Below are 27,228 nucleotides of genomic sequence, written 5' to 3'. Positions count from 1 at the left end.
CTGCCACATGCTAGCTTAAGGGGACATCTGCTCATTGGTATTGCAGATTTGCATTGTATTCCATAAAGCAAAGGTAGGAAACATAAAACTCATGGAGTCAAGATGTACAACAAGAAACAGAACAGGGTTTCTCTTCTGACACCTTGACATGTTTCTCAAGTCACCTGGTTTCATCAAAAGGATCTGTAATTGTTCATTTACTATCAACATAAAACTTCTACTGTGCTCTACAGTTATTTACTATTTTTATATTCTAGCAAAACTCTAGAAAGGGGATGCCCATACTGTAATTCATGGACATTCCTCCAGCGCATATACGAGCATTGTTGAACTGAGATACTTATCATGATCCTATTTTTGATAGCTAAAGAGAGATATTGTATTCATTTATATTGTGTTTTAGTTTAGATTATAAAGCTATGAGTAATGGTATCACAATTCGGACTAAAGGGGTTATTGACGTGGAGATGTGGAGGGAGATGTCTGCTGAGTGAACCGGTCAGCACACATCTCCCCCCGTTCAGCACAGCGTGATGTGTGCTGAGCAAGGGGGGTGACAGGGGGAGAGGGGATGTGCTCATTTCACCCATGTGCTAGATTGAGCCTGCATGCAGATCAATCTAGCACCGGCGATAGCGATGCGCGGGACCGCCCATCGCTATATCGGGGGGGGCATACACACGAGAGATCCATTCTTAAAATCTAAGCAAACTAGTCAGATTGCTTAGATTTTAAGAACGGATCTCTCCCGTGTGTTCCCCCTTAAGAAAACCAATGTATGTGCTAAGTGATGCCATTTCATAGTGGTACATCACTCACCTGCAGCTGCAGCACATGTTTTCTAGTTCTAAGAAGCACCTACCCTGTTTGTTACGTTCATTTGGGCCGGTGCCACCATCTTGCCCAGAATCAGCCGATTGCGGTTCCTCCAATCCCGGCCCTGATTTCCACCACATGACTCTTGCCTCCAATATGTAGCCAGGGTGCCATATTTAAGACTCTCCCTGCTCATCTCTCATTGCCAGTGCAACTTCTGATGATACAGTACCTATCTCTGGAATGCTCTACCTCTTCCCATCCGACTCTCCACAAAACTTCAAACGGGCTCTCAAGACCCACTTCTTCACCAAACCCAGCCAACTGTCCTCCTAACCCTTTTGTCTATGCTCACTGTCTACCCCTTCTGTGTCACTCTGGTCTATTATCCCCTCACCTTTAAATTGTAAGCTCGCAAGAGCAGGGACTTCTTTCCTCATGTGCCTTTCCTTTTCTTACTTACACTATCTTATACTCCATACTCCCTTTGATGGCACCTAAAACCTGGTTTTCTATACCTGTCCTATATTGTCTTGTACTGTAAGTGCTGTTTTCTTGTTTGCTCATTCGACTATGTACTGTGTAATGGGTGCTGAGGATCCTTTGTGGCGCCATATAAATAAATAATAATAATAATAATAATAATACCTTTATGGTTTCCCCGACTGCAGATTCATAAGTTTGGCTCCATAGTATTGCTGCATTCATCATTAATTCCTGTATTTAATAGCTGTGGTGCACTACAAATCCCAGCATGTTCCTGTTGTAGTGGTGCACAATAAATTACAACCTGTTTCTACTGTAGTGGTTACTACAGATTCTGTTCTTTTGTTCCTGGTGCTTTATTCAGGCTGAGTCTCTACACTAAACTGCTGACACTCAGCAAAAAGCTATCCACAATTATCATCTGAGCATTAGACTGTTTCCAGCTATATGTGTGTGTGTGTGTGTGTGTGTGTGTGTGTGTGTGTGTGTGTGCGCGTGTAATCACTGTCCTGCTTAGTTCAGCTATTTCCAGTACCTGTAGTATCCAGTCTCCATTGTTGGATTCCAGTGATACTGCAGTATATGTCCAGTGGTACTGCCATATAATTCCAGTAATACTGCCATATATGTCCAGTGGTACTGCCATATAAATCCAGTAATACTGCCGTATATGTCCAGTGGTACTGCCATATAAATACAGTGATCCTGCCGTATATGTTCAGTAGTACTGCCATATAATTCCAGTGACACTGCTGTATACGTTCAGTGGTACTGCCATATAAATCCAGGGGCACTGGCATATAAATCCAGTCCAGTGATACTGCCGTATATGTCCAGCAGTACTGCTGTATAAATCCAGCGATACTGCCATATAATTTCAGTGGTACTACCGTAAAAAAATTCCAATGATACTGCCGTATAATTCCAGTGATACTGCTGTATAAATCCAGTCCAGTGATACTGCTGTATAATTTCAGTGGTACTGCTGTATAATTCCAATGATACTGCCATATAATTCCAGTGATACTGCTGTATAAATCCAGTCCAGTGGTACTGCCGTATAATTCCAGTGATACTGCCATATAATTTCAGTGGTACTGGCATATAAGTCCAGTGATACTGCCGTATAATTCCAGTGGTACTGCCGTATTAGTCCAGTGGTACTGTCCTGTGCTGTATACTATTTACTCCAAATAAAAGGGTTATTAATATTTAATCAAAATTTTTTTTTACAGGGTCTGCCCTGTGTGGTGTAGGGATACGCTGTCCTGTGCCGCATAATGTGTTATATAACTCCAGAAAAATAAGGGAGAACAAAATTTGGAGGATAAAATAGGGAGAGATCAAGAACCACTTCCTCCTAGTGCTGAAGCTGCTGCCACTAGTCATGACATAGACAATGAAATCCCATCTACATCGTCTGCCAAGGCCGATGCCCAATGTGATAGTAGAGGCATGTAAAATCCAAAAAGCCAAAGTTCAGTAAAATGACCCAAAATTATAAATTTAAATGGTCTGAGGAGAAACGTAAACTTTCCAATATGCCATTTATGACACGGAGTGGCAAAGAACAGCTAAGGCCCAGGCCTATGTTCATGACTCGTGGTTCAGCTTCACATGACGATGGAAGCCCTCATCCTCCCGCTAGAAAAATGATAAGAGTTAAGCTTGCAAAAGCACAGCAAAGAACTGTGTGTTCTAAGATTGGAATCACAAATCCCCAAGGAGAGTCTAAGTGTGTTGGTGGTTGCGATGCCTGACTTTCCCAACACTGGGGGTAATTCTGAGTTGATCGCAGCAGGATTTTTTTTAGCAGTTGGGCAAAACCATGTGCACTGCAGGGGAGGCAGATATAACATGTGCAGAGAGAGTTAGATTTGGGTGGGTTATTTTGTTTCTGTGCAGGGTAAATACTGGCTGCTTTATTTTTACACTGCAATTTAGATTGCAGATTGAACACACCACACCCAAATCTAACTCTCTCTGCACATGTTATATCTGCCTCCCCTGCAGTGCACATGGTTTTGCCCAACTGCTAAAAAAAACCCTGCTGCGATCAACTTGGAATTACCACCACTGGACGGGAAGAGGTGTCTCCTTCCACCATTTGCACGTCCTCTGCAAGTGCTGGAAGTAGCACCCACAGTCCAGTTTCTGATATTCAAATTGAAGATATCACTGTTGAAGTACACCAGGTTGACGATATGGGTGTTGCTGGCGCTGAGGAGGAAGTTGACAATGAGGATTCTGATTGTGATGTGGTTTGTTTAAATCAGGCACTGGGGGAGACAGTTGTCTTTGGGATGAATAAGCCCATTGTGATGCCTGGGCAAAATACCAAAAAGCCACCTCTTTGGTGTGGAATTATTTCTCAACAAATCCGGACAACAGGTGTTAAGCCATGTGTTGCCTCTGTCAATCCGTAATAAGTAGGGGTAAGGATGTTAATGACCTAGAAACATCCTCCCTTATACGTCACCTGCTGAGCATTAATCAGTAGTCATTGTCAAGTTCAGAAACTTTGGGTAAGAGCGTAAGCAGTCCACTGACACCTAAATCCCTTCTTCCTCTTGTAACCAAGCTCCTGCAAGCCACACCACCAACTTGCTCAAAATCAACTTAGTCCTCAGTCAGGAACATCAGTAGTCCTGCCGGCCATGTCACTGACAAGACTGAGGAGTCCTCTCCTAATCGTGATTCCTCCGGAGGATCCTTAAGTGGTACGCCTACTGCTGCTGTTGCTGCTGCTGGGAGTCGATCGTCATCCCAGAGAGAAAGTCATAAGACCACTTGTACTACTTCAACTAAGCAATTGACTGTCTAACAGTCCTTTGCGAGGAAGATGAAATATGACAGCAATCATCATGTTGCAAAGCAGATAACTGAGGCCTTGACAGCTATGTTGGTGTTAGACATTAGATGTGCATCCGGTATCCGCCATTAGTTCAGTGGGACTTAAAGAATTGATGGAGGTAGCGTGTCCCCGGTACCAAATCCCATCTAGACTCCACTTCACTTGGAAGGCGAAACCGAGAATGTACAGAGATGTCAAAAAAAGTGTCCTCAGTGTCCTAAAAAAGGCAGTTGTACCCACTTTCCACTTAAACACGGACATGTGGACAAGTGGAACAGGGCAGACTAAGGACTATATGACTGTGACAGCCCACTGGGTAGATGTATTGCCACCCGCAGCAACAACAGCACCGGCCTCCAGTAGCAGCATCTCGCAAATGCCAACTCGTTCCTAGGCAGGCTATGCTATGTATCACCGCTTTCTGTAAGAGGCACAAGGCTGACAACCTCTTATGGAAACTGAGGGACATCATCGCACAATGGCTTACCCTAATTAGACTCTCCTGGGGATTTGTGATATTGGACAATGCCACCATTATTGTGCGTGCATTACATCTGGGCAAATTCCTGCACATCCCATGTTTTGCACATAAAATTAATTTGGTGGTGCAGAATTTTTTGAAAAATGACAGGAGCGTGCAGATGATGCTGTCGGTAGCCCGAAAAATTGCGGGCCAATTTCGGCATTCAGCAACTGCATGCCAAAGACTGGAGTGCCAGCAAACACTCATGAACTTGCCCTGCCATCACCTGAAGCAAGAAGTGGTAACGAGGTGGAATTCAACACTCTATATGCTTCAGAGGATGGAGGAGCAACAAAAGGCCATTCAAGCCTATACATCCACCTATGATATAGGCAAAAGAGGGAGAATGCACCTGACTCAAGCGCAGTGGAGAATTATTTTTATCTTGTGCAAGGTTCTACAACCCTTCGAACTTGCCACACGTGAAGTCAGTTCAGACACTGCCAGCTTGAGCCAGGTCATTCCCGTCATCAGACTTTTGCAGAAGCAGCTGGAGAAATTGAAGGAGAAGTTAAGACAGGCCGATTCCACTAAGTATGTGGGACTTGTGGATGGAGCCCTTTATTCTCTTTGCCATGATTCAAGAGTGGTCAATCTGTTGAAATCAGAGCACTACATTTTGGACACCATGCTCGATCCTAGGTTTAAAGCCTACGTTGTATCTCTGTTTCCGACAGAGGTTCAAAGACCTGCTGGTGAGAAAATTGTCAACTCAAGCGGAATGTGACCAGTCAACAGCTCCTCCTTCATTTTCTCCCGCAACTGGGGCTGCAAGGAAAAGGATAAGGTTTCCTAACCAACCTGCTGGCAGTGATGCAGGGCAGTCAGGAGCGAGTGCTGACATCTGGTCCAGACTGGAGGACCTGTCAACGATTACGGACATGTCTACTGTCACTGCATGTGATTCTGTCACTACTGAAAGAATGGTGGAGGATTATATGAGTGACAGCATCCAAGTAGGCATGTCAGACAGTCCGTATGTATACTGGCAGGAAAAAGAGACAATTTGGATGCCCTTGCACAAACTGGCTTTATTTTACCAAAGTTGCCCCCCCCCCCTCCAGTGTGTACTCCGAAAGAATGTTTAGTGCAGCCAGTAACCTTGTCAGCAATCTGCGTAGGAGGTTAATTACAGAAAATGTGGAGAAGATGATGTTTATCAGAATGAATTATAAATTCCTCCGGGAAGACCTTTACCAGCAATTGCATCCAGAAAGTACACTGGGACCTGTGATGGTGGATTCCAGTGGGGACGATTTAATACTCTGTGAGGAGGAGGATGTACACACTGAAAGGGGTGAGGAATCGTTGGATGAGGTCGACATCTTGCCTCTGTAGAGCCAGTTTGTGCAAGGAGAGATTGATTGCTTCTTTTTTGGTGGGGGCCCAAACAAACCAGTAATTTCAGCCACAGACTTGTGGGAGACCCTGTCGCTGAAATGATTGGTTTGTTAAACTGTGCATGTCCTGTTTATACAACATAAGGGTGGGTAAGAGGGCCCAAGGACAATTCCATCTTGCACCTCTTTTTCTTCTTTGCATCATGTGCTGTTTGGGGACTAGTTTTTTAAAGTGCCATCCTGTCTGACACTGACTTACAACTCCAGGGGTACTGCCGTATAACTCCAGTCCAGTGGTACTGTCTTGTGCTGCATCAGTCCAGTGGTGATTTCTAGTGCTGCCATAAGTCCAGTGGTGGTGTCCTGTGCTGTATATTATTTACTCCAAATAAAACAATTATATACAATACTTATATTATTATCCAAATAATTTTTACAGGGTTTGCCCTGTGTGGTGTAGGGGTACGCTCGCCTGTGCTGCATATTATTCTAATAGCTCCAAATAAAAGGGTTATATTATCCAAACAAATTTTACAGGCTTTGCCGTGTGTGCGTGTGGTTTAGGGCACTCTCTCCTGCGCCACCAATATTGTGCGTGTATTAAATCTGGGCAAATTCCAGCAAATCCCATGTTGTTTGTGCCGCACACTTGTGTCGCTTAGCTTAGTCATACAGCTACCTCATTGCACCTCTTTTTCTTCTTTTCATGATGTGCTGTTTGGGGCCTAGTTTTTTCAAGTGCCATCCTGTCTGCCATTGCAGTGACACTCCTAGGTGGGCCAAGTGTTTGTGTCGCACACTTGTGTCGCTTAGCTTAGCCATCCAGCTACCTCATTGCACCTCTTTATCTTCTTGCATCATGTGCTGTTTGGGGCCTATTTTTTAAATATGCCATCCTGTCTGACACTGCAGTGCCACTCCTAGATGGGCCAGATGTTTGTGCCGCACACTTGTGTCGCTCAGCTTAGTCATCCAGCCACCTCGGTGCAACCTTTTGGCCTAAAAACAATATTGTGAGGTGTTCGGAATAGACTGGAAATGAGTGGAATTGAATGTTATTGAGGTTAATAACACCGTAGGATCAAAACTACCCCCAAATTATTCGATTTTAGCTGTTTTTATGTTTTTTTAAAAAAAATCATCCAAAACCAAAACACGAAAGGGTGGTTTTGGCAAAACCAATCCAGATCCATAACACGAGCATGGAATCAGAACCAAGACCAAAACACAAAACACGAAAAGTGCCCTCTGCACATCTCTAATTACTGATCAGATGTCCCCTGCTGTCCATTACACTATGACAGTAAGGAACCCCATTTCATATCTAGAGAGGAAATTTCATGACTTCTTTCACAAAGGGGTCTATTCATGAAGCAATGAAAAGAGTGGATAAGTGAGCCTGTGGAGAAGTTGCCCATGGCAACAAATCAGCTGCTCTGTACAATTGTATAGTATGCAAATTATAAATGTCACTTTGATGCTGATTGGTTGCCATGGGCAATTTCTCCACTGGCTCACTTCTTTACACTTTTCACCGCTTCATGAATAGACCCCAAAGACTATTTTATTAGTCTATATTTAAAAAAAAAATAAGATGCACAGTTTCAAGAAAAAAAAACAGATAAATTAAACTTAATATACCAAAAAGTAGCTATTGCTACATTTCAAATTAGTTTTCTTTACTCTTTATTTTCTTTACCTCCATGGCTTAGTAAGACCCCTAAATCACTGCAAATTGTGGCTTTACCATGAAATACCTCAATTGTGTGTATCAATGTTTTAGAGCTGGAGCAGCTCCTCCTCCTCCTATTTAGCTGTCCTGGTGAAGAAAGCCTCTTTCATGTCAAAGTCCATTGCACAACTGTACTGCACATGCAATGAATTTACCAGAGATTACTTATTAATTTGTTAATCTATGCATGCATCCAGTAGCAGATCTTGCTACGTGCAAGCAGGATTTTTGCCCGGGGCGCCGCCTTCCAGAGGGCGCCGCCGCAAGATGCTGTTTAGATGCCTGGTGCTATGCGGTGCGCAATGAAGTCATCATGCACTGCTCTACATTGTGGGAGCGGCACATAGATGCTAGAGGTCATAATTGACCTCTGGTGTCTATGCGGTGCTATGGGAGACACGTCATGAAGTCTCTCCCATAGATCCAAGGAGCAGTGCCAGCGGCGGGAGACGGAGGGCAGCAGTGGTCGGGAAGCAGGAGTGGGGATTGTAAGTATTAATTATTTTTTTTTCTACTCTACAGGGTGCACAGTACTGGGGGCATAACTACTGGGGGCAATACTTCTGGGGGCATAGTACTGGGGGCACAGTACTGGTGGCAATACTACTGGGGGCACAATACTGGGGGCAATACTACTGGGGGCACAGCTACAGGGGGCATAACTGACCACGCCCCTTCTCCATGATGCCACACCTATATTTTTTGCCCAGGGCGCCGCAAGGTCTAGATTCAGCCCTGCATGCATTAATAAGGCTTGTGGCATGCACATATTCTGAAAATGGATCATGGATTCAAATTTATGGGCAAAGTATACTGCACCAATTGTATTATTTCTAAATGAAATGTTTAAGACATCTTGCTTGAATCCAGCTCTTGGTAGCTTGACTGTATAGATTTGACAAAAGAAAAAGTGAATTGTGCTATGTTTAGCAAACTCCAAAATAAAAATAAATAATGCATGAAAATAATATTAAGGTGCTAGGAGCGATTAAAAAGTGGACAGCTTGATTCTACATAAGAATGTAATTAATCATTTTGTTTATACCTTGACAAAACCAGTGGCTTATTCATTTGTCTGCAATGTGGGCCTGTTTCATGATTGTTATTAAAACATAAAAGTAAGCAACTGGGCAAAACCATGTTGCACTGTAGGTAGGGCAGATGTAACATGTGCAGAGAGATTTAGATTTTGGTGGGGTATGTTCAAACTGAAATTAAATAGCTGTGCTAATAAAGTTGTCTAACATGAGTTACATGAAAAAAGCAGCCAGTATTTACCCTGCACAGAAAAAATATACAGTAACCCACCAGTGGCGTAAATTTTTCTCCCCCAAGCCAAAAAATTTTTGGCGCCCCCCCCCCGCTGCATAACTGGGAGCAAGAAAGGGACAAATATGCGCGCGCCGAAGGCGCGCGCTGCAAAAAAAGGGGCGTGGTTTTGTTGGAATGGGCGTGGTTTCTCGTAAAGGGGCGTGGTATTGCAGGAAAAGACTACCTTATACCCCAGTTTTGCAACCTGCACGCCCAGACGTTAGCCACCACAGGAAAGAAAAATAATCCTGATTCATGCCCCTTACATTATTTGTCATTTTTCCTCCTTATAGTAATGCCCAGTATACATTATGCCACATACTGCAATGGCCCTTAGACATTATGCCGCACACAACAATGCACATGACACAATATGCACACACTGTAATGCCCCCGACACATTATGCCACACACCGTAATGCCCCCGACACATTATGACAGGAATCGCAATGCCCGTTATACATTATGCTACACACTGCAATGCCCCTGATACATTATAGCACATACAATGCCTGTGACACATTATGACACACACCGCAATGACCTTGAGACATTATACCACAATGCCCGTGATATAGTATACCATACACCGTAATGCCTGTGACACATACCGCAATGCCCTGCCCGTTATACCCTATGCCACACACCGCAATGCCCGTTATGTATTATGCCACACTGCAATGACCCTGAGACATTATACCACATACCACAATGCCCGTGATATAGTATACCACACACCGTAATGCCTGACACATTATGACACACACCGCAATGTCCGTGATACATTATGCCACACACTGCAATGACCCTGAGACATTATACCACATATCACAATGCCCGCGATATAGTATACCATACACCGTAATGCCTGTGACACATTATGACACACACCACAATGTCCGTGATACATTATGCCACACACCGTAATGCCCATTACACATTAAGTCCTACAGTAAGGCTTCTAATTACTTTTCAATTACCTTCTCGTTGTCAGGGGTTTCATGCACTGGGTGTCATGCTCGTTGCCAGGTGTTTCATGCACTGGGTGTCATGCTCGTTGTCAGGTGTTTCATGCACTGGGTGTCATGCTCGTTGCTAGGAGGTAGTCCTTGTTGCTAGGGCTGTGCTCCCAGTGCCACATATGTCCCCAGTGCCAGATATTTCCCCACGGTGCCAGGTACTCACATGCCCCCGGTGCCAAATATAGCCCCCCCCCATGTGCCAGGTACACATATACCCCCCCAGTGCCAGATATGCCCCCAGTGCCAGATATTCCCCCCCAGTGCCACATATGCCCCCAGTGCCAGATATTCCCCCCATGCCAGATATGCCGCCAGTGCCATATATTCCCCCCCAGTGCCACATATGCCCCCAGTGCCAGATATTCCCCCAGTGCCAGATATGCCGCCAGTGCCATATATTCCCCCCGAGTGCCATATATCCCCAGTGACAGATATTCCCCCCCAGTGCCAGATATTCTCCCCCAGTGCCATATAAGCCCCAGGGCCAGATATTCCCTCCCAGTGCCAGATATCCCCCCCCCCCCCAGTGCCACATATCCACCCCGTGCCAGATATCCCCCCCCCAGTGCCATATATGCCCCAGTGCCAGATATCCCCCCCAGTGCCAGACATCCCCCCCCCCCAGTGCGATATGCCCTAGTGCCAGATATCCCCCCCCCCCAGTGCCATATATGCCCCAGTGCCAGATATCCCCCCCCCCCTTCCCCAGTGCCAGATATGCCCTAGTGCCAGATATCCCCCGCCCCCCCCCACAGTGTCATATATGCCCCAGTGCCGGATATCCCCCCTAGTGCCTGACATCCCCCCCCCAATGGCCATATATTCCCCGGTGCCAGACACCCTCTCCTCTCTCCCCCCCCGTGACAGATATGCCGCAGTGCAGCCGCCGCTTGTTGGAGAACTTGGAGGGACACGGCGGGCGCAGCGTGTGCCTCTCCTGTGTCCCTCCTGAGTCCTGCATCATCTCCGGCGGCCGCGGGTCTGATAGGGGGAAGTGCCGTCCGTGAGCTCTAATTGGCTCACGGACGGCACTTCCCCCTATTAGACCCGCGGGCCGCCGGAGATGATGCAGGGCTCAGGAGGGACACAGGATAGGCACACGCTGCGCCCGCCGTGTCCCTCCAATAAAGCAGACTGACATGCGGACGTTCGTCCGCATGTCAGTCTGCTGTAATCAGTGGCGCCCCCGCAGCCCCTCGCCCCCAAGCCACCGCGAGGACTGCGGGGGCAGTAGTTACGCCACTGTAACCCACCCAAATCTAAATCTCTCTGCACGTTACATCTGCACCACCTGCAGTGCAACATGATTTTGCCCAATTGCTTGCATTTTGCTTTACTTGTAAACATGAATCAGGCCCTGTGTATTCTCTGCTGCATGAGAGGAGAGGCAGAACAGGGATGACCACACATGGAGGACCAGGGCCACCGAGAGGGGGAGTACTAATTACCTGCCCAGGCCTGGGACTGATGGATGGGTATGGTGGGGTTCTGAATCTACCGCACTCTCCCCGTCCTTCCTATCCTCTGAGGAGCAGCAACAGCAGCAGCAGCAGCAGCATGAGCTCTTTTCAGCACAGCACACACTGCAGTGATCTGGGCTGCAGTGAGGTAGAGAGGCTGTCGCTGCTGCTGAGTCTCTGCGTGTTGCTGTGCAACAGGGAAAAGGCGTGATCCCCCTTGAATTGCCTGGCTATAAAAAGACTTAAAAAAAAAACCTTAAAGGAGGCATGGCCACGCCTCCCATGGTTAAGACACACCCCTTAAATTTTACCAGGTCCTGGCAGATCTCTCAGCACTGGGAGGACAGATCGACTGTAGAAGATGCAGTTTGCTTTTGACTTGAAGATTCATTGAAGTTTATGGACTTCCAACATACTGAAAAGTATTAGGTGCAGAGCTGTAAAATATTTACAATCTTTTATCAGAAATGTCATAATGCATGCAATATCTCCTGTGTTACACATTGATGAATATGGCCAATACAAGAGAAACACAAAAACCATGCATAAAGTACCTTTTCCACATTCTTGGGGAGAAATCATATTGATAAGTCTGCCAATCAATCTCAGGGGCTGCTTATTGATATCTGAAAGATGGGGGGAACTGATCCATTTATTGTGATTCAGCTTAATTTCAGACACATGTCTCTATGCTTGGTAACAAACAGGTAACTTCATTCTGTTCCATGTGGCACTATGTAAAACATGATTTTTGTCAAAAATGATATTAAATTATTTTGAAATTAAAGAACAAAAACAAAACAAAGGAGTTTATATCGATGAATGTGTATGTTTCGTAGTTGTAATCTGTTTATTGCATTGCTTTATAGTGGGCACAGATGCAAGTGACAGAGCTTGTGCTTATGTATGCAAACTGCTTCCTATTGAAATTCAAGCGTTACAGCGCCTTAACACTTACCATAAAAACTCAGCCTGTTTGCAGATCTGAAAACATATGTGATGCCTCTCAATGGAGAAGAAGAGCTACAAGATAGGCCATTCTGTTTCCCAATAGCTTGTTTAAACATTATCTCCTATGCATACACGTACGTACGTACATTTATACGTACCGCACGGACATACATACAGTACATACATGAACCAAGCTGGTTATTACTATAAATTGCTTTGATCTATCATTTGAGTTTTTATAATAAAATATGATATGAATGTACAATATAAAGATGGTAATTGGGGAGTATACTATAAGATTTTAGTCTCTCCATATTAATAAAAGCATATCCATGGAGACTGCAGCTATTGTAGAGGTACTGTAACTTCCCAAAGTTCAGTTTGTATTCTCTTCTCAAAATATAGTACTGCTATTATCTGTCCTTACACTATTTGCTTCAGAAAAAGGGTCAATAAAGGTAGAGTATGGGGGAAGATGTAATTAGGAGCAAACTTTTTGTGCAGGTTAAATCTTGCACCTTCTCGCATATTTTAAGAGAGTGAGTTTTCTTGCAACTCGCACAATGTAATAGGGTGCAAGTTTTTAGGCACAAATGGAACTCACATATGAGTTCTCGTGAGATTTGACACCAGGGGGTTTATTTACTAATATTCGTGTTTTTGCCGTTTTTAAGGGTGTTTGAACTCGAATGCATTTTACTGCAACTTTTTGAATCCTGATACGATCATTCACTAAGCTGCCGAGTTTTGCACAATCGTTTTTTCCGATGTCGATGTGATTCGTAATATCAGGCAGTGTTTTACGGGAGTGATGAGCAAAACACTGCCTGACAAAACACAAGGAATCCCGGCCGAATCTGTGAGATCCGTGCAGGGCTTCATTGTGTACCTTAAAAAGTTGTTTAAAGTCTTAAAAATTTGGAAAAAAATTGCTTGGGGTCCCCCCTCTTAAGCATAACCAGCCTCGGGCTCTTTGAGCCGGTCCTGGTTGAAAAAATATGGGGGGAAAAATGACAGGGGTTCCCCATATTTAATCAACCAGCACCGGGCTCTGTGCCTGGTCCTGGTTCCAAAAATACGGGGGACAAAAAGCGTAGGGGTCCCCCGTATTTTTGAAACCAGCACCGGGCTCCACTAGCCAGGTACATAATGCCACAGCCGGGGACACTTTTATACTGGTCCCTGCGGCCCTGGCATTACATACCCAACTAGTCACCCCTGGCCGGGGTACCCTGGAAGAGTGGGAACCCCTTAAATCAAGGGGTCCCCCCCTCCAGCCACCCAAGGGCCAGGGGTGAAGCCCGAGGCTGTCCCCCCCATCCAAGGGCGGCAGATGGGGGGCTGATAGCCTTGTGAAAAAATGTGAATATTGTTTTTAGTAGCAGTACTACAAGTCCCAGCAAGCCTCCCCCGCAAGCTGGTACTTGGAGAACCACAAGTACCAGCATGCAGTGGAAAACCAGGCCCGCTGGTACCTGTAGTACTACTACAAAAAAATACCCCCAAAAAACAGAACACACACACCGTGAAAGTATAAATTTATTACATACAATTACACCTCCATACACACATACTTACCTATGCTCCCACGAGGCTCGGTCCTCTTCTCCATGTAGAATCCTTGGGGTACCTGTGAAAAAAATTATACTCACATAATCCTGTGTAGAATCAGACCTTTGAATAATCCACGTACTTGGCAAAATAATAAAACGGAAACCCGACCACGCACTGAAAGGGGTCCCATGTTTACACATGGGACCCCTTTTTCCGACTGCCAGGACCCCCCCTGACTCCTATCAAATAGGGTCCCTTCAACCAATCAGGGAGCGCCACGTCGTGGCACTCTCCTGATTGGCTGTGTGCTCCTGTAGTGTCTGTCAGGCAGCACACGGCACAGATACAATGTAGCGCCTATGCACTCCATTGTAGCCAATGGTGGGAACTTTGCGGTCAGCGGTGAGGTAATTTCGATCAACCGCTGACCGCAAAGTTCCCACCATTGGCTACAATGGAGCGCATAGGCGCTACATTGTATCTGTGCCGTGTGCTGCCTGACAGACACTACAGGAGCACACAGCCAATCAGGAGAGTGCCACGACGTGGCGCTCCCTGATTGGCTGAAGGGACCCTCTTTGACAGGAGTCAGAGGGGGTTCCTGGCAGTCGGGGAAAGGGGTCCCATGTGTAAACATGGGACCCTTTTCAGTGCGTGGTCAGGTTTCCGTTTTATTATTTTGCCAAGTACGTGGATTATTCAAAGGTCTGATTCTACACTGGATTATGTGAGTATAATTTTTTTCACAGGTACCCCAAGTATTCTACATGGAGAAGAGGACCGAGCCTCATGGGAACATAGGTAAGTATGTGTGTATGGAGGTGTGCATGTATGTAATAAACTTATACTTTCACAATGTGTGTGTTCTGTTTTTTGGGGGGTATGTTTTTAGTAGTAGTACTACAGGTACCAGCGGGCCCGGTTTTCCACCGCATGCTGGTACTTGTGGTTCTCCAAGTACCAGCTTGTGGGGGAGGCTTGCTGGGACTTGTAGTACTGCTACTAAAAACAATATTCACATTTTTTCACAAGGCTATCAGTTCCCCATCCGCCGCCCTTGGATGGGGGGGGCAGCCTCGGGTTTCACCCCTGGCCCTTGGGTGGCTGGAGGGGGGACCCCTTGATTTAAGGGGTTCCCACTCCTCCAGGGTACCCCGGCCAGGGGTGACTAGTTGGGTACGTAATGCCAGGGCCGCTGGGACCAGTATAAAAAAGTGTCCCGCGGCTGTTTCATTATGTACCTGGCTAGAGGAGCCCGGTGCTGGTTTCAAAAATATGGGGGACCCCTACGCTTTGTCCCCCGTATTTTTGGAACCAGGACCAGGCGCAGAGCCCGGTGCTGGTTGATTAAATATGGGGGAACCCCTGTCATTTTTCCCCCCCATATTTTTTCAACCAGGACCGGCTCAAAGAGCCCGAGGCTGGTTATGCTTAGGAGGGGGGACCCCACGCAATTTTTTTTTCAGTTTTTACACTAAACAGACCCTTTCCCATAGATAACGACTGGAAAAAGCTGGTCTATTTTTTTGCTGCTTTTTTTAACGAATCTTAAAAAAACAGACCCGCACTTGAGCACTCAGAAACTAACACCCAAATACGAATGAATAGTGAATGCCCGTATTGTATGAAATAACAGCCGTGTTTGACCGATGGTCTATTCATTCGTATTTCGGAACTTAGCAAATCAAACCATTACGAATAGTCCAAACACTGCCGAGATTGGTGCTTAGTGAATTCCCGGATTGGGACTTAGAAAAAAAAAACAAATCGGACAAACTCGAATTCTTAGTAAATATTGGCCCAGGGGGTATATTTACTAAATGAGGTTAAAGTTCAAACACGAATGACATCGAATGTGTGAATTAACAACTTTTTTAATTTTTTACGCCTCATTTACTATGTTGTCGTATTCTGCATTTTCATTTTTTCCCGATGTCGATGTCATTCGTAATGTCGGGCAGTGTTTTACGTGAGTGATTAGTAAAACACTGCCGATATTAACACAATGAATCTCGGCTGGATCTGTGAGATTGTATCCAATGGTGGGAACTTTGCGGTCAGCTGTGAGGTTACTTGCGGTCAACCGCTGACCGCAAAGTTCCCACCATTGGATACAATGGAGCGCCTATGCGCTACATTGTATGTCTGCCGTGCGCTGCCTGACTGACAGCTCAGGAGCGCACAGCCAATCAGGAGAGTGCCACGACGTGGCGCTCCCTGATTGGCTGAAGGGACCCTCTGTGACAGGAGTCACGAGGGGTCTCGGCAGTCGGGGAAAGGGGTCCCATGTGTAAACATGGGGCCCCTTTCAGTGCGTGGTTCGGGTTTTCGGTTTGTTTTTTTGCCAAGTACGTGGATTACAAGCTCAGAAGAGGACCGATCTACACAGGATTGTGTGAGTATAATTTCATTCACAGGTACCCCATGGATTCTACTTGGAGAAGTGGACCGACTCTCGTGTGAACATAGGTAAGTATGTGTGTATGTAGGTGTGCTTGTATGTAATAAAGTTTTACTTTCAAGGTGTGTGAGTTCTGTTTTTATTTGGGTATTTTTTTTTGTAGTAGTACTACTACAGGTACCAGCGGGCCCGTTTTTCCACCGCATGCTGGTACTTGTGGTTCTCCAAGTACCAGCTTGCGGGGGAGGCTTGCTGGGACTTGTAGTACTGAAAAAAAAAACCAATATTCTTATATTTACACATGGCTATCAGCCCCCTATCCGCAGCCCTTGGATGGGGGGGAACAGCCTCGGGCTTCACCCCTGGCCCTTGGGTGGATGGAGGGGGGGACCCCTTGATTTAAGGGGTCCCCACTCCTCCAGGGTACCCCGGCCAGGGGTGACTAGTTAGTGATTTAATGCCAGGGCCGCAGGGACCGATATAAAAGTGTCCCCCGGCTGTGGCATTATCTCTCTGACTAGTGGAGCCCATTGCTGGTTCAAAAAATATGGGGGACCCCTACGTTTTTTGTCCCCCGTATTTTTTGCACCAGGACCGGACGCAGAGCCCGGTGCTGGTTGTTCAAATATGGGGGAACCCCTGTCATTTCCCCCCCCATATTTTTACAACCTGGACCGGCTCAAAGAGCCCGAGGCTGGTTTTGCTTAGGAGGGGGGACCCCACAGATTTTTTGTAAAAATTTTTTTAACACTTTCCCACCCCTTCCCACTAATAAACATGCACGGATCTCATGGATCCGTGCATGACTATCAGAACACGGTAAAAAAAGCAGGTCTATTTTAAAACTGCTTTTTTTTACGAATTGTATTTTTTCACGGCAGTGTTTGGCTATTGCCGGCAGTGTTTGTGAAATAGAATTTTTAGTAAATTACCGAGTTGTAGGAAATAACAGGTGTATTTGACCGATATAGTATTCATTCGTATTTTTTTTCTTTGACTTCCAAAAAAATACGAATGCCCTCATTACTGCCAAGATTTTAGTTTAGTAAATTCCCGAGATGACGCTTTGAAGAAAAAACAGCAAATCGGTGAAAATTGGGAGCTTAGTAAATATACCCCTAGGACGCAAACGAGTTTCTGACCAACCGGAATACTGGTTTCACTATGCAAGTTGCACAGTTCGAAATAAACTCACCTATTGGCACCCAAAAAGTCACCTGAGTTATGCATCACAAACCCTAGGGCCTACAGTATATATACCCGTTATCCATTTTGCCCTTTGATAAGGACTGAGGCATTTTGTGAAGGAGAGAGGTGTTTAGAGAGAAGTGAGATAGAGTTGTGTTTGTGCTGCAGCATGGCATCAAGGTGAGTGAGGAGACAAAAGAGGATGGAGGAGGAGGAGGTGGTAGTCCAGCGGCCTGACAGTGAGGAGGAGGGCAGCACTGAAGAGCAGGTGAGTGTGAAGCTGTAGAGTGAGGAGAGGAGGAAGAGGATGAACAGGATTAGGAGGATGAGCCACCAGCACCAGAGAACTGGCTGCAATGTAATGTTTTCTTATTCTTAAAACGGGTGTGGGTTGATAGATAGTTTGACAATAGATAGATACCATATGTTAGAAAGACATTAGGTCGACATGGTCAAAAGATCGACAGGGTCAAAATGTCGACATGAAAAAAGGTAGACAGTACAAAAGGTCGACAGGGTCAAAAGGTCGACATGAAAATGGCCGACACAAAAAAAGGTAGACACCATGTTTTTTGCATTTTTGTGGTTTGTGTGGATAGTTTTGTCATCTGGGACCCCCAATTGTAGAAAGGCATACCCTCGCGGGACTCACTTCGCTAGCCACGCTTCGCACTCGGTAGCTCGCTGCGCTCACCACAAGGTTTCCAACCAGCTCTGTGCCGACATGGATAGAGAAGGTATGAAATAGTACAAAAACATGTTAAATTGGAAAAAAAATTGTCTTTTTTATGTCGACCATTTTCATGTCAACCCTGTTGACCTTTTGTACTGTCTACTTTTTTCATGTCGCCCTTTTAACCCTGTTGACCTAATGTCTGTCTAACATATGGGGCCAAATGTAATATAGTGAGAGTTTCAAAAAGTGAGAGATTTGGTAAGGTTTTTCAGTTTTTTTTAAGTGGCAATCATTTACACAGCAAGATCAACCTGGTTTTACAGTGTAATTGATTGCCACTTTAAAAAAAAATGAAAAACCTTACCAAATCTCTCTCACTTTCTGAAACTCTCACTCTATTACATTTGGCCCATGGTGTCTATCTATTGAATATCTAACTAGACACTGTCTATCAACCAGATACCGCTAAAAACAGTGCTCTCATGGTTGCTGTTTATCCTCACCTACTTGGAGAGCAGGCACACCAGACATCAACCTCCAGGAAAAAGGCTTTGTCAGTGCTGGAGGTGGTGACCTGCCGGCGCGACCAAAAAAATAAAAATAAAAAGGCTTCAATGACATGAAGAGGGTTGTGAAGGTAAAACTTGGAAAAGAATACAGAGAAAGAGAGAAGGAGAGAGAGAGGGCAGCCTGGGGGAGGCTAAGCAGTACCAGTCCAGTACAACTCCTAACAGGAGAAGCTGAAGCAAATCTTTGCCACAGAAGTGCTGCCTAGAAGCTATATTGTCGACACAGACCGGCCAGCATACCCAAGGTGTCTTGGTGAGTAAAAAAACAAATATTTCCATTTTAAATGTAACCACCTAAGTCAATGTCAAATGTTCCATTTTTAAACAACTATAGGGACCCATACCTAACAACTTTTCATTTGTAGAAGGAGGGACACACGCGCAGCGAAGCCGCACGCTCTCCTGAAAAGGGCGTGGCCTAAGAAAAGGGGCATGGCTTCACAGGAGGACCCGTGATCGCGAGCCACGCCCCCATTTTTGACAGTGAGGGGGCATGCCCAGCGCTCTGTGAGCTGCTGGCATGCCCCCTCTCCCTCTGACGACAATGAATAGACGCTGTGCGCATGTGCACAGCATCTATTCACCGCTGCTCTGCTAAGTAGGGCAGCGAGAGACAGATCCTCCCAACTGCCCCCCCCCCCCCCACTGTGGGACACTGCGGCCTGCGGGTGGGACAGCAGGACAGTCCTCAAAAAACGTGACTGTCCCGTGAAAATCGGGACAATTGGGAGGTATGGGGACACATTAATATAGTTGATATATATATTTATTTGCATTGCCTGTGAAACAGATTGTAATATTATGTAACTACAGGAATTAAAATGAAAGTAGTCTTAATTTTTAACACCAAAAAATATGTTCAAGTATGCCTGATGAGGGTAATTTGTGTTAACAAAACCTGTACATTCTCTTTACAAGAGTGTGTGACACGAGAGCACAGCAAGGAGCATTTGTTAATGTACTTAATATGTGTCCTTCAGGCAACAAAAGTATATGTGCAGACAAGGGCATTATAGCATACCCTGTAATGCACGTTTTTTTGCAAACCTTTAAGATGCATTTTTTTTAAATACATGGGTTTTTTTTTCACATCACTGAATATTTCCATTTGTTTTCCCTCTGCTGCTGCTTCAAGGAAACTGCCACCACCAAAAAGGTGTTGCTCACAAATGGGTGCGGAGGAGGCTGATAAGTACCAGTAACAAAACACACACACCACCATTAAACAAATATCCATGGTCCAGCAGGCCTTCCTAACCTTAGTGTAAGGTCACATACTGTAATATTCGCTCAGCACACATCTCTGGCCACATCTGCCCGTGAATACGGGCCTTTACATTAGAGCCACCAGAAGTGTTGCTGGTGGATTATTCAGGGGATGAGGAGGTGGATGAGGACACTGTGATCCTTACACCTATTCAGCTGACAGGACCCATGCTGCTGCAACCACCACCGGCCACCCCACTGAGTGCTGCACCAAGTGTGAATAAATTGGCAAGCTCATTGCACAATTTCAGGGAGTACCAATTTGGTTTTATTGAGAGATAAACTCAGCAGATAGACTATGTCAGCCGCCAGTTGAGGAAGATCAAAAGAACAACATCAGAGGCAGAGGGGATTCTCATCCACATGCCAATTATATAAACATGCAGCTGCAGGTGCTTACTACGGCCACCTGTGACCAATCACAGGTCACATGAGACCAGACAGTGGCCATAAGAGAGCAGACTGCAGAATTTGTGGCCCAGTAAAGGCAACTGGTGGGCCAAAGGGCCCTTAGGGAGGCTCCCACCAGCTCCTAAATTATATCACCACTGACTCTCCCTAGGCATGGTGTTTGTACCCGGTTGGAGGTGGGAAGGCACCTAAAGGGCCAGGGAGGGGCAGAGGCTCTTCTGCCTCTCTCTCTCTCTCTCAAAAAAAAAAAAAAAAAAAATTATCATTTTTCATTTAATTCATTTCCAGTTAATATATTTTATTGTTCATAAAATTATCTTTAGTACAAAGTTTTAAAAAATGGTACACTATTTTTTGGTGGTAAATTATTTTAAATGGATTTTTAAAGATAGATATGTGTATTAATTGTTAATGTAATGTGATTTTACAATGTATTTTTAATCTTTTTCACAAAGTGTCATATACTGTACAACTCATCTACTCATATATGAACCAGTTCTATTCTTTTGAGTAAATGTATACAAGTGCGCAGTCAGCAGCAGCTGGTAAAGGGATGGTCAAATTCCCTTAGATATATATACTAGAAACAATATAAGATCAAACGCTGGCTATAAAGGTTTATAAACAATCTGGATGGTTTGTTGTAAAATAAATGGTAGACAATTTATTTATCAATACACATTCAAAAGAGTATATATAAAAAGGTATACATTTACATAAAAATTTTAAGTAAAATAGACAAGGCCATCAAATAAATAAGGTTGGTAATGCCGTCAACTTGAAATAATTATTTCTCAGCCGATCCACTATATTGGCTTCTATAGTTAAATCATCATCTAGGCGGCGGCCTAGCGTGTGCAATGCTGCTAAAAGCAGCTAGCGAGCGAACAACTCGGAATGAGGGCCCTTGCCCGTTATTTTGCAAACAAATTTTTTTTGAACTACAGTAAAGTAAATCAAACTTTTTTTTTTAGTTTGCTGATTTAGATTTACAACAGCAAAACAATCTCTCTGCACGTTTCATTTGCCCCACCTGCAGTGCAACATGGTTTTGCCCATTACAGTAGTGTGCTTTTTTGATTTGTTAACAAACCTAAATAAACCCCTAGGGGTCCTATTCAAGTTTGTTAGCAAACCAAAAAAGCAGGCAACTGGCCAAAACCATGTTGCACTGCAGGTGGGACATATGTAACATGTGCAGAGAAATTTACATTTGGGTGGGGTGTGTTCAAACTCAAATCTTAATTGCAGTGTAGAAATTAAGCATACAGTATTTACCTTGCACAGAAACAATATAACCCACCCAAATCTAAATCTCTCTGCACATGTTTGCCCCACCTACAGTGCAACATGGTTTTGCCCAATTGCTTACTGTGCCAGTCATGACATCTCTCCCATAGTAGCGCCACATAGACACTAGGGGTCAATTATGAACTCTAATGTCAGTCAGTAAGGCTGGCTGCAGCGGGCGCCCACAGAGCCCACGGTGCCTGCTGCAGCCGGGGATGGGGAGGGATTAGTATGTGGCTCTTGACATGGCAGTGGCGGCGCCCTCAGGGCAGCGGCGCCCTAGGCAAAAAGCCTGCTTGCCCATGGCAAGAGCCGCTACTGATGGTTAAGTACTCCCTGTGTGGCCAAAAACCCATTTTCACATCCACTGTGCAGCTATTGTGATCACACCAACAGACTATATCAAAACAATGCACATTTTGAGAATGCTATTCTTATTTATGATGCTACAATGGATATGCAGTGTCATACAAACTGCCAGAGCCGTAACTACGTGTGTGCCAGGTGTGCCTGGCACACAGTGCAGTTGCCCTGAGGGCGCAACGGCCAGCATTCTATGTCAGCGGCTTGTACTGAGTCAAATTGATTAATTACAAGCCGTCTGTGCTGTGTGTGCTGCGCTGGAGGAGAGGAGAAAAGCTGCTCCGGATGCAGTGGAGGAGGAGGGAGGGGGACTAGAGCCACAGCAGCGCTATGTAATTGGTAGCGGCGCCGCTGCAGCAGTCCCTCTCCTTCCGCATTGGCTGGCCGGCGCTGCTGTGAATGCTGGGATGCGCTTCCCTGAATGCAGAAGGAGAGGGACAGCTGCAGCGGCGCCACCAGCTATTACACTGCACAGCTGCGGCTTCCTCCTCCACCTCCCTCCTCCTCCTTCCCTGCCTGCCCGGGATTATTTATTTAGCACTTATGTAACACTCCTATTTTTTCACTAATATTACTCTTTTGAGTATTTTATTAACACCCTTATATTTGTAGCACTTTTTAACCCATAGCTTCTGCTTCTTTCTTAACACATATTAACACTTTAGTATTTCAATGGTGTGCTGCCCTAGGGTGGTCGGGCCTGAGCCGACTTTGTGGGGTCCAAGCCCTGGACTTATGCTTAGTTAGGGACCTCCAGTAATAGAGCAGCCGTGAAGTGGCCTGGAGGCTTATCATATCTTTTGCAAAACATATGTAACGAAGAGCTCTAAATTTTCTATTATTACATAGTATATAGTTCTTCTTACTAACAGCCAGCAGAGTGCGTGGGAAAAATCCCTTTTTTCTTATCTAGAGTAACCCCCGCAGCACCTGGGGATTGTTACCAGCTTGATTAGAGCAGTTTGCCACTATTTATTGCAGTTCAGTGAGCCATAGATGGAGCCAGCATTAGGAGGGAATGCTGGGTCCTGTGGTGCCATTTGGAGGATACAGGGGTGCCTCCAGGTAAGCTAGCTCTCAATCTGGATATGTTTTGTATGTGTCATTATCATGTGGCCATACATTAAGCAATTGTATGACCCATAGCGGATGTTTTTATTATTATTATTATGCTGTGTGTGAGTTTGGGGGAGTGGTACCCCCCAGGTCTGGTGTGACCGGGCTACCTTGGGGTAGCACGCCATATTATTTATTTAGCACTTATGTAACACTCCTATTTTTTCACTAATATTACTCTTTTGAGTATTTTATTAACACCCTTATTTTTGTAGCACTTTTTAACCCATAGCTTCTGCTTCTTTCTTAACACATATTAACACTTTAGTATTTCAATGGTGTGCTGCCCTAGGGTGGTCGGGCCTGAGCCGACTTTGTGGGGTCCAAGCCCTGGACTTATGCTTAGTTAGGGACCTCCAGTAATAGAGCAGCCGTGAAGTGGCCTGGAGGCTTATCATATCTTTTGCAAAACATATGTAACGAAGAGCTCTAAATTTTCTAATATTACATAGTATATAGTTCTTCTTACTAACAGCCAGCAGAGTGCGTGGGAAAATCCCTTTTTTTCTTGTCTAAAGTAACCCCCTCCCGCAGCACCTGGGGATTGTTACCAGCTTGATTAGAGCAGTTTGCCACTATTTATTGCTGCCCGGGATCTGCCAGCACCGAGGAGCCTGACTGCCTGAGCAAGCAGGGAGAGATGGTAAGTATCTATCTATCTCTGTCTATCTATCTATTCTGTCTGCCGTAATATGTAAAAAGGGGACACTGTCTGCCGTACAGTGTAAAAAGGGGTCGCTGTCTACCGTAATGTGTAAAAAGGGGACGCTGTCTGCCGTAATGTGTAAAAAGGGACGCTGTCTGCCGCAATGTGTAAAAAAGGGGACGTTGTCTGCCGCAATGTGTAAAAAAGGGGACGCTGTCTGCCATAATGTGTAAAAATGGGACGCTGTCTGCCGTACTGTGTAAAAAGGGGGATGCTGTCTGCCGTAATGTGTAAAAAGGGGACGCTGTCTGCTGTAATGTGTAAAAAGGGGGACGCTGTCTGCCGTAATATGTAAAAAGGGGGACGCTGTCTGCCGTAATGTATAAAAAGGGGGATGCGGTCTTCCGTAATGTGTAAAAAGGGGGACTGGCTGCCGTACTGTGTAAAAGGGGCTCTACCTGGTGTAGTGGCGCTACTGTGCGACGTAATTTGAATAATGGAGACTACTGTGCACCGCAGTATGAATTGGTATTATTTTTTGGCAACACCCCTTTCACATGAAGCCACACCCCTATTTTACATAAGGGGCGCGCCAATGCCGTTTCTTGCACACAGCGCTAAAATGCCTAGTTACGGCACTGCAAACTGCATTCAGTATAGTACATACTGTACATAATATATCAAGTTTAAAAGACTTACCTTTCAAAATAATGCACACCAAAGTAGGATAGAGGCCATATAAACATTACTGCATAAAAAGTAATCATACCCACAACGGCACTGCTGTTTGGAAGGAGAAGAAAAAGATGTTAAGATTGAAGAAAAACAGCACATGAGGGAAGAGGACCCTGCTCACAAGCATTTAATATTTATAGTGGAGGAGCCGTCAGATGTAGTTGACACAGAGTGGTGAAGACAGAGTTAGAGGAACACAATGGAGAGGGGTATGGTGAAAACTGGTAGTCTTTATTAACAAAAAATATTTTTTTTGAGGTAGAGAGTCTGAAAGGGAGGGGTTCCAGCGGTGATGAGCAGTACAAGCAAAATCCTGGTGGTAGGAGTGGGGTTAGGTAATCAGTTGTGAAAAGAGGATGCTGTTGTTTGCAGAGCAAAGTGGATGGGTGGAGTGTGGCGGGAAATGAAGGTGGAGATGTAGTTGGGAGAAAAATGGGTGAGGGCTTTGTAGGTGAGTAGTTTCTTTAGATTGTGTAGGTGAACAGAAGCCAATGCAGTGCCTGAATGATTGGGAAGGTAGAAACAGTTTGGTTGGAAAGATGAGCCAAGCAGTAGAGTTATGGATGGATTGGAGTGGAATGAAGCAGAAATCAGGGAAACCAGGAAAAAGAAGGCTGCTATAATAAAGTGGAAAGATGACTAGGGAGTGCATGAAAGTCTTAGGGGGTCTATGAGCCTCATTCCGAGTTGTTCGTTCGCTAGCTGCTTTTAGCAGTATTGCACATGCTAGGCCGCCGCCCTCTGGGAGTGTATCCTAGCTTAGTAGAATAAAGAACGAAAGATTAGCAGAACTGCTACTAAATAATTTGCTGCAGTTTCCGAGTAGCTCCAGACCTACTCCTAGACTGCGATCACCTCATTCCTAAAACACGCCCTGCATTTGGCCAACTACTCCCCCGTTTCTCCAGCCACTCCTGCATTTTTACCTGGCACGCCTGCGTTTTTTAGCACACTCCCTGAAAACGGCCAGTTTCCGCTCAGAAACACCCACTTCCTGTCAATCACATTTTCCCAGATGTAATACACACACAATATTGTTGGCATTGTCCGATATCACAAATCCCCAGGAGAGTCCAATTGGGGTAAGCCATTCTGCGATGATGTTCCTCAGTTTCCGTAAGAGGTTGTAAGCTGTGTGCCTCTTAAGGAAAGCAGTGATACATAGTGAAGCCTGCCTAGGAATGAGTTGGCGTTTGCGAGATGCTGCTACTGATGCCGCTGCTGTTGTTGCTGCGGGAGGCCATACATCTACCCAGTGGGCTGTTACAGTCATATAGTCATTAGTCTGCCCTGTTTGACTTGTCCACATGTCCGTGGTTTAGTGGACACTGGATACAACCGCATTTTGTAGGACACTGGTGACTCTTTCTGACGTATGTGTACATTCTCGGGATCGCCTGCCTAGAGAAGTGGAACCTAGATGGGATTTGATACCATTGACACAGTACCTCAAACAAATCTCTAAGTCCCACTGAAATAATGGCGGATACCGGACACACGTCTAACACCAACATAGCTATCAAGGTCTCAGTTATCGGCTTTGCAAAAGGATGACTGCTGTCATATTTCATCTTCCTCACAAAGGACTGTTGGACAGTCAATTGCTTACTGGAAGTAGTACAAGTGGTCTTCCGACTTCCCTTCTGGGATGACGATCGACTCCCAGCAGCAACAACAGCAGCAGCGGCAGCAACAGCAGGTGTACCACTCAAGGATCCTACGGAGGAATCCTGGTCAGGAGAGGACTCCTCAGTCTAAACAGTGACATGGCCTGCAGGATTACAGACGTTACTGACTGAGGAGGAAGTTGACGTTGAGGGAGTTGGTGGTGTGGCATGCAGGAGCTTAGGTACAGGAAGAAGAAGGGATTTAGGTGTCAGTGGACTGCTTACGCTCTTACCCAAAGTTTTACAACTTGACTTCTGATGAATGCACAGCAGGTGACGTATAAGGGAGGATGTTCCTAGGTGGTTAACATCCTTACCCCTACTTATTACAGATTGACAGAGGCAACAGATGGCTTGACACCTGTTGTCCGGATTTTTGGGGAAATAATTACACACAGAAGAGGTGGCTTTTTTGGTAGTGTGCCCAGGCATCACAATGGGCTTCTTCGTCCCCAAGGACAACACGTGTCTCCACCGGTGCCTGACTTAAATAAATCACATCACCATCAGAATCTTCATCATGAACTTCCTCCTCAGCGCCAGCAACACCCATATCCTCATCCTGGTGTACATTAACAGTGACATCTTCAATTTCAATACCAGGAACTGGACTGTGGGTGCTCCTTCCAGCACTTGCAGGGGGCATGCAAATGGTGGAAGGAGCCACCTCTTCCCATCCAGTGTTGGGAATGTCAGGCGTCGCTACCACTGACACACTTGGACTCTCCTTGGGATTTGTGATACCATCTCAGAATGCATTGTTCTTTTCTGTGCTCTTTCCAGGTTAACTCTTTTGATTTTTCTAGCAGGAGGATGAGGGCTTCCATCGTCATGTGAAGCTGAACCACTAG

General features: G+C 45.3%; 1 protein-coding gene across 7 annotated transcripts in view; it reads right to left on the bottom strand.

The window, feature by feature from the left end:
• The window catches only part of NAALADL2 (N-acetylated alpha-linked acidic dipeptidase like 2), a 1,057,096-nt gene that overhangs the window by 852,513 nt on the left and 177,355 nt on the right, over positions 1–27,228 (bottom strand). Inside the window, exon 2 of one of the 7 annotated variants that reach the window (XM_063916286.1) lies at positions 24,675–24,758. The exons of the other annotated variants lie outside the window; for them this stretch is intronic. The gene's annotated coding sequence lies outside the window, so the exon portion shown is untranslated. The remainder of the gene's footprint in view (positions 1–24,674; positions 24,759–27,228) is intronic. 7 annotated transcript variants of the gene reach the window in all.

This window comes from Pseudophryne corroboree, chromosome 4 (assembly GCF_028390025.1).
Source record: "Pseudophryne corroboree isolate aPseCor3 chromosome 4, aPseCor3.hap2, whole genome shotgun sequence".
Classification (NCBI taxonomy): Eukaryota; Metazoa; Chordata; class Amphibia; order Anura; family Myobatrachidae; genus Pseudophryne; species Pseudophryne corroboree.
Note: the sequence above shows the minus strand (reverse complement) of the source record. Positions and strands in the feature narration are given on the sequence as shown.